The sequence below is a fragment of the Canis lupus genome, chromosome 33 (assembly GCF_048164855.1).
Source record: "Canis lupus baileyi chromosome 33, mCanLup2.hap1, whole genome shotgun sequence".
Lineage (NCBI taxonomy): Eukaryota > Metazoa > Chordata > Mammalia > Carnivora > Canidae > Canis > Canis lupus.
The window spans coordinates 10,814,906-10,822,792 of record NC_132870.1 but is presented as its reverse complement, the minus strand read 5'-3'; the positions used below and the strand labels follow the sequence as shown (position 1 = coordinate 10,822,792).

General features: G+C 39.9%; 1 non-coding gene across 1 annotated transcript; it reads left to right on the top strand.

Moving 5' to 3' along the window:
* Positions 1-1,599: 1,599 nt before the first annotated feature.
* Positions 1,600-1,764, top strand: LOC140624040 (U1 spliceosomal RNA). The gene has a single exon (XR_012023585.1). It is a non-coding gene; the product is annotated as a U1 spliceosomal RNA (small nuclear RNA).
* Positions 1,765-7,887: the final 6,123 nt, after the last annotated feature.

Below are 7,887 nucleotides of genomic sequence, written 5' to 3'. Positions count from 1 at the left end.
TGATCCTAGAGTCCCAGGATCAAGCCCTGCATGGGGTTCCCTGCTCAGCAAGGAGCCTGCATCTTCCTCTCCCTCTGCTACTTCTTTCTCTCTCATTCACATTCTCTCTCTCTCTCTCTCTCTCTCTCAAATAAATAAATAAAATATTTTTAAAAAAAGAAAAGAAAGCAACCTGGAGAAATTCTAAGTTATAGAGAATAAGGTGAAAAATTGCCTGTAGAAATAGGTAACTCAGAGTGGTAATGGGATGAATCCTGATTTTGGATTCCAAAAGACTCAGGTTTTAGTCTGCCCCTGCCATTTACTAGTGTGTGAGGATGGGCAACTTAGTTAACTTCTCTCAACTTAGCTTTTCTCATCCCTAAGATGAAATTGACAACAATATCAACTTTCAGAATTATTTTGGTAATTAATAAGATGATGCATATAATGTCTAATAAACATGTTAGGTTTAATATTTCTAAAACCAAGCTCTCAATATTCTTTCTCAACTCTGCTCTTCTTGTTGTCTTTTTGATCACAGTAGATGGCGACCTCATCCTTCCGATTCTGACTAAAATCCTTGGAGTTGTCATTGACTGTCATTTTCCATCTTCATATCTAAACCATCAGCAAGTCCTGTCCACTCTTCCCTCAAAGCATTCAACCCTTCCTCACCATGTGTCCTCTGCTGCCACCGCTGGTCCAAGTCATTGTCCTGCTTTGCCTGGATTATTGCAACAGCTTCCTAAGTGTTCTCCCAGCTTCTTCCTGGGCCTCCTACAGTATTCCCCAGCAGCCAAAGTCATCTTTTTAAATATAAAATTGATTCTGTTCAGGGTTGTTGACCCTGGTTAAAACAGCCAGTTATTTTCCCAGCAGAATGTGTTTATTCAGAAATAGCAAGGGAATTGCCAATCAAGACACACAAGCTATGGCAAACTGGAGATGAAGTCTGGAGATAGGGACAGAAATCTTACTTTATAGAGACAAGGAGGAAGCTGGGAGGGTCTGCTTTAAATTAAAGTCATTTAGGGGATCTCTGGGTGGCTTAGTGGCTTACTGCCGCCTTCGGCTCCCAGAGTGTGATCCTGGAGACCTGGGATCGAGTCCCACATTGGACCTCCCGCATGGAGCCTGCCTCTCCCTCTGCCTGTGTCTCTGCCTCTCTCTCTCTCTGTGTCATTTCATGAATAAATAAATAAAATATTTTTAAAAAATTAAAGTCCTTTGGAGGAAAGCAAGTTATGGTTTCTCATTGCCTGAGTTGTGGTATTATTTTTTATTGGCTGAGCTTACTGCTGAGCAAAGAGGCAAGCAAGGTACGTCTCTTTCTGTTGGGTCTGCAATTGATGACCAGTGGTAGGGTGTAAGAGCTTGCCCTTCTGGCCTCCATACTCTATTTTAAATGAGGTTTCCTTTATTCAGTTTCACATTTCCTCCTTTTGATCAAGATGTTTCTCCAAAGCATCACTGGTCAAGAATTTGGTTTTCTGCATTTAGTGGTTTTGTCCTTTGGTGCCAGGAAGGACCTTTGCCAGTTGTTATGTCCCACATAGAGGACAAGTGCATAGCAGTTGGAAACCATTTAAGGCCATATTTGGTAACAAGGAGGTTAGGATCCTAACCTGGCAGGGAAGATACCATGATAATGGAGATTATTTTCCCAGTGTGAGGCTCACCCTTTGCATTCCAGAGGGTGCGACTCCTGCAATTTCCCCAAATATGAGGAAACTCAACTGCATAGTTTGTGGTAGGGGAGGACTGTGTTTGCACTCAACCCTGGGCAAACACACACACACACACACACAAAACAAAACAAGGGAGATTAAGAAAGAGAACACTCAGGCATTTCTTATCCAAAGCCTATATCTCATCAAGGTCATAAACGTCAGAGAGCATATCAGCACCCTCCTGAATATGTCATTTCTACAAAGATTTGACAAGCAACAGATACAAGACTTAAAAATAATTATGCAAAGCAGAATCAAAAGTAATATGACAAATTAGTTTTTATGATGGTTTTATACCAGGAGCCCAAACCTGAATGTAACCAGCTAAATAGGTCAAAAGACCAGGGGTCATTGGGTAAGATTGGTTATAACCAATGGGTTTTTTCCCTGATCTTGTGTAATTGAATTTCTACCTCTCCAGAGGCATTTATCCATGTGCAACAGGTGGATTTGTGATTGTACAAATGCCCCCTTGTTCAGCAATTAGGTAATCAGGGCTGTGGGATTGTCCAAAAGTACTTTAGTCAAATCAGGTGATCCTTGTTGGGCTGCTATTGCTTTAGCTGTAAAATCAGGTAGTTATCCTAATGTTAGGGAGAGATTTCTGCTCATTCATTGGTACTTAACTCTGAGCCAGAGGAGAGAGGCTCTTTTTGAAGGGATATTAGAGAGGAGGTTTTCATTTTAAAAAATAGTTATTTTCCAAAGAAGCATTTGGAAATATAGCTGAGACATCATTCAAGCCTCAGCCCAAATGTCATATCCCTAGGGTTTCCTTCCATGACCACCCCATCTAAATCAGCCTCTTTAGACTATCCTGCTAGTCTTTATCATATTTCTTTCCTAGCACTTCTTACTGATACCTTTTACCATTTGTTTACTTACTCATTTAAAGGTTGTCTCTGGGGCAGCCCAGGTGGCTCAGCGGTTTAGCGCCGCCTTCAGTCCAGGTCGTAATCCTGGAGACCTGGGAAGACCCGGGATTGAGTCCCATGTCGGGCTTCCTGCCTGAAGCCTGCTTCTCCCTCTGCCTGTGTCTCTGCCTCTCTCTCTCTCTCTCTCTCTCTCTGTGTGTCTCTCATGAATAAAGAAATAAAATCTTTAAAAAATAATAATAAATAAACGTTGTCTCCCTTCCAAGAGAATGTAAGCTCCAAGAGACAAAGCACCTTACTAGTCTTATTGACTATCTCAATTACTTGGCACAGTGTCTGCTATTTATTGGGTGTTAAATATTTCTTAAATAAATGAATGTGCAAGGGGCACCTGGCTGGCTCAGTTGGTGAAGCATGCGACTCTTGATCTTGAGGCTGTGAGTTCAAGCCCCATACTGGGTGTAAAGATTAATTAAAATAGGAGTGTCTGGATGGCTTAGTCAGTTAAGCATCTGCCTTTGGCTTAGGTCATTATCCCAAGGTGCAAGGTGCTGGGTTCGAGTCCCGCATTGAGCTCTCTGCTCAGTGGGGAGCCTGCTTCTCCCTCTCCTCCTCAATCATGCTCTCTCTCACTATTTCTCTCTGTGTCTCTCAAACAAATAATATCTTAAAAAAAGATTACCTAACATAAATAAATAAGCTTGAAAAATAAAATAATGTTCAAGATAGTTGCATGAAAAGGTGTATCCATTAAGGTAACAGCAACCACTGTAAAAGATAAATCCCCAAATCCCAATGGCTTGTAAAATAGAATTTTATTTCTCATTTCTCCATTCAGGAAACCAAACTATTTTTTTTCTGGTTCTGCTCTCCTAGTGGACTTTCATGTCCTCTGCATTCAGTCAGCAGAGGGAATAAGAGGATGGTGAATCACCAGTGAAATTTTTTGTAGGCTAGGAGGGACATATATTACCTCCTCTTGTTTTATTTTGGCTGGCACTCATTCATATGACTAGTTCATTCAAAATCTGTAAGTTTGAAGTCTGTTCAAAATTTCTGATTTGAATAAAAATTTTTTAAAATGTGGCAGACAGGGTTGCCTGAGTGGCTCAGTCAATTAAACGCCTGCCTTTGGCTCAGGTTCTAAGCTCAGTCCCACGGTCCTAGGATACAGCCCAGTGTAGGGCTCCATGCTCAGCAAGGAACCTGCTTCTCCCTCTCCCACTGTTCCTACCCCCTGCTTGTGTGCTCAAACACACTCTCTCTCTCTCTCAAATAAATAAAGTATTTCTTTTAATGTCTGATTTGAGAGGCAACTAGCTGGCTCAGTCAATAATCATGTAACTCTTTCTCTCTAGGTCATGAATTCAAGGTCCATGTTGGGTGAAAAGCTTCCTTTTTTTTTTTTTTTTTTTAAAGATTTTATTTATTCATGAGAGACACAGAGAGAGAAGGAAGCAGAAATACAAGTAGGCTCCATGCAGGGAGCCCGATGTAGGACTCAATCCCAAGACTCCAGGATCATGTCCTGAGCCAAAGGCAGATACTTAACCGCTAAGCCACCCAGGCATCCCTGAAAAGCTTACTTTAAAAAAGTTTTGTTTTATTTGAAGCTGTCATTGATTAATGAATAAAGCAAGTCAGTCACAGAAGCACTAAAATGTCTGCTCTTGTCCCCATGTTCCCAAAGATAGTAAAAAGGTCTAACATGAAAACCTAAAGATAAATTGTTTATGTAACATGCATTCATTTATAACAGAATTATCATAAATTTAAAGGAAAATATAACTATAAATCATAAAGTTAACTTTTAGTAAATACTTATGGCAATTATAAGTTAAAACATTACATTTTTTTCCAATAAGCTATGGTCAGGATATTTTTCTTGTGTCCTTAATGATGTCATATTGCCTTCCTCTTCTCGATGACCTTCTATAGAACAATCTCTATAAAATCAGTTTCTCCAGGGATCCCTGGGTGGCGCAGTGGCTTGGCGCCTGCCTTTGGCCCAGGGCGCGATCCTGGAGACCCGGGATTGAATCCCACGTCGGGCTCCCGGTGCATGGAGCCTGCTTCTCCCTCTGCCTATGTCTCTGCCTCTCTCTATCATAAATAAATAAAAATAAATTTTTAAAAAATCAGTCTCTCCATCTATAACACATGTGTTTCACCTCAGGCAAACAGTATTATAATTTAATCTTAAATATTGCATCTACAAGATGATTTTTGGGAGAAGAAGCCAAATAATTAATCTCAAAAAAACTAAGAACACCAGAAGAAACCTTTTTGCACTGGATTATAATTGTCTGTTGCTCTCCTGCTTCTCCACCGGATCCAGTTCCTTGAGTGTAGGAACCTTCTTTAGATTCCCATCTTTTCCATGGTGCCTGTACACAGTAAGGCCTCAATGTTTAGGTGAAATTCTATAATAAGACTATTAAAACAATGTTGAGAGAGGAACACGTCCCACATCCTCCTTCAGAATGCTAGCAGACAGATTTATATCCCCCAGGCAAGAGACTGGCAGCTATTTCTTTAAGAAATTGAATCACACAAGAGAAAAGGTCTATAGATTCTGACGTTTGGGGGTCCAAACTAGAAAAATTTAATGGTCCTCCACAAAAACTACAGTGAAGCCCACTTAATGAAACCTACCTACCCATGTCTCCACAATTTCTGTTTGATTTTTTAGAATCTGGGGACCCAGGATTGCCAGGTATTTGAAATATATGCCTCCTGCTTGGCAGATAAAGATCATACACAGTTTTTTAAAGACAAAAAAAATAAAGAGAGGAAAATAAAAACTTTAATTGATATCCTCAGGGAGATATGAAATATATTGCATATAGGAAACAAAGACAATATTATTAAAAGGGGAAAAAAGAGAACAAAATAGAGTTCTTGACAATTACAGATTAGATAGTGGGCATAAAAAAATTCTGTGGAAACTCTGGCTGGTGAAATTGAGGAAATATCTAGAAAGAGGAACAAAAAGAGAATAAAAGGAAAATAAGGGAAAGATTTTCTTTCCTTTTTTTTTTAGTCTATCCAGCATGCCCAATATTTGTCTAATAGGAAGGCCAGAAAAATAAATACATAATTAAAAATGCTAAAGGGAGGAAATTTCAATAAAACCAAAGAAGAAAGGTAACAAGAACTGATAGAAATAATTGTCCAAACTGAAAGGGCAAATTATACGTGTCTAGATTGAAAGATTGCTATTAAGAAGGTCTGGACTAACACAGAAGTCAGTTAGTAATACCTAAAATTAATCAAAAGGTGCTGTATCTACCTTAAAGATTACTATTAATAGTGAATGAGAAAATATTTATTCCAAAGTGCATGATCATGAAATTGCCAACCACTAAGGATAGAGATGGTCCTAAAGCTCATAGAGAGGAAAAAAATTGCATTTAAAAGTTTGAGGAGGTGGAGTTCTCAGATGGCTCAGTCTATTAAGCAGGTGACTTCTGGTTTTCAGCTCAGGTCATGATCTCAGGGTCGTGGGAGTGAGCCCCACATTCGGCTTCGTGTCTACTTGTCCCTCTCCCTCTACTCCTCTTCATACTCTCTCTCTCTCTCAAATAAATAAACTTTTTTAAAAAAGTTTGAGGAGATAGGGGATCCCTGGGTGGCTCGGCGGTTTGGCGCCTGCCTTCGGCCCGGGGTGTGATCCTGGAGTTCCAGGATTGAGTCCCGCGTCGGGCTCCCTGCATGGAGCCTGCTTCTCCCTCTGCCTGTGTCTGCCTCTCTCTCTCTCTCTGTGTCTCTCATGAATAAATAAATAAAATCTTAAAAATAAAAAACGTTGAGGAGATAATGGTATCACACTTCTCAACAGCTACATTGGGGAGCTAAGACTAGGGAGTGATGCCTACAAAATTCTGGGAAGATAGAATTTTAAAACTAGAATTTGATAAGAAAATTATCAAAGACATATGGGTAGAGGGAGACATTCTCAGAGATGCAAGTTTGCAAATGTAAAAGCAAGCAGAATTGGAAGCTTGTCAACCTGCTATGTGGCCTTTCTCAGGAAGTAACTAGAAGATATACTTCATCAAAATGGTAGGATAAACTAAGATAATACCTATTGCATGAATTAGAAGAAAAACGGAAATACAAGAGTGATGAAGTTATAGTAGACCAACAGAATGACAAGTCCATATTGGAGCAGGAGACAGAGGAGTTCCAGGAGGGCCAACTTGTACAGGCTTGCAAGACTGTGTGCTTCTCTTTCCAACTCTGCATTCAGTGACATCACGGCTGGTAGCTTGAAATCTGTCACGTGTAAATCTGTATTTATGCAATGGAAGGGGAAAAGCTAAAATTCAGAGTTCAGTTGCCCCTACCCTCCAAGGACAGCTATCATCCCGCTCCTGAATTTAGCACATTTGTGGAATTTTATAGTAAGAGGTATTTTACAAAGCTATTGGAAATGTGAGAAACTTTAGCCATAATTTCAAAACTAAGCAAGTGGGAAAAAATGAGGTAATTATTATATCTAGGAAAAACAAAAAGTACACAATAAAAACACTATCATTATAATGTATCATCTGGCTCAGCTATGAGCAAATTTTAGATAATTATAATAATGAAAGCCCTGAATATGGATTAAATCAAAATTGGAGTATAGTCATATCAGAGAGAAGGAAAAGAGGGGAAAGGGATTTAGCTCTCTGTGAAAGGGAGCAAAAATCTTCACTTGTCATATTGGAAGTAGAAGCAGGCATGAGACTGTCCTGTCTCAATTTCTAACTGCAGGGAACAAACATAGCTATCCAATGGGCCCAGTTGCTGCCCTTTGAAATCAATCACCACATTTATGCGGAGACCATACTTCCCATGGGCTGCTCCCAGCCTGTGACTGAGAGAGAAAGGGATATTAAGCTAAAGTGGTTTCTGGGAGATGGGGGATTTCTCCACTGAGTGACTACGATTCAAGGAGTCCCCAAGGGCCTTGCTGACCTTTCCTTTGAATTGCCCTGTGCTGTAAAGTGATTCCACCCAATCTTCCCTCTTTCCCTTTCTTCTGACTTAGTAAGGCCTGCTGAGCAGTCTGATAGCATTTCAATCTTCCCTTGCTTCCCTCTCCATTTTTTCTTACAGGCATTTCCCTAATAAATTTCCCACTTTTGTATCTGCCTCTTAGAGGGTCTGGACTAACACAGAAGTCAGTTAGTAATACCTAAAATTAATCAAAAGGTGCTGTATCTACCTTATTTCCTTAGAATATGCATGTAAATGTCAAAAGAAACAGCGAAGAGAAGTGATACATTTTTAGAAGTCTTTAGTACTACTTT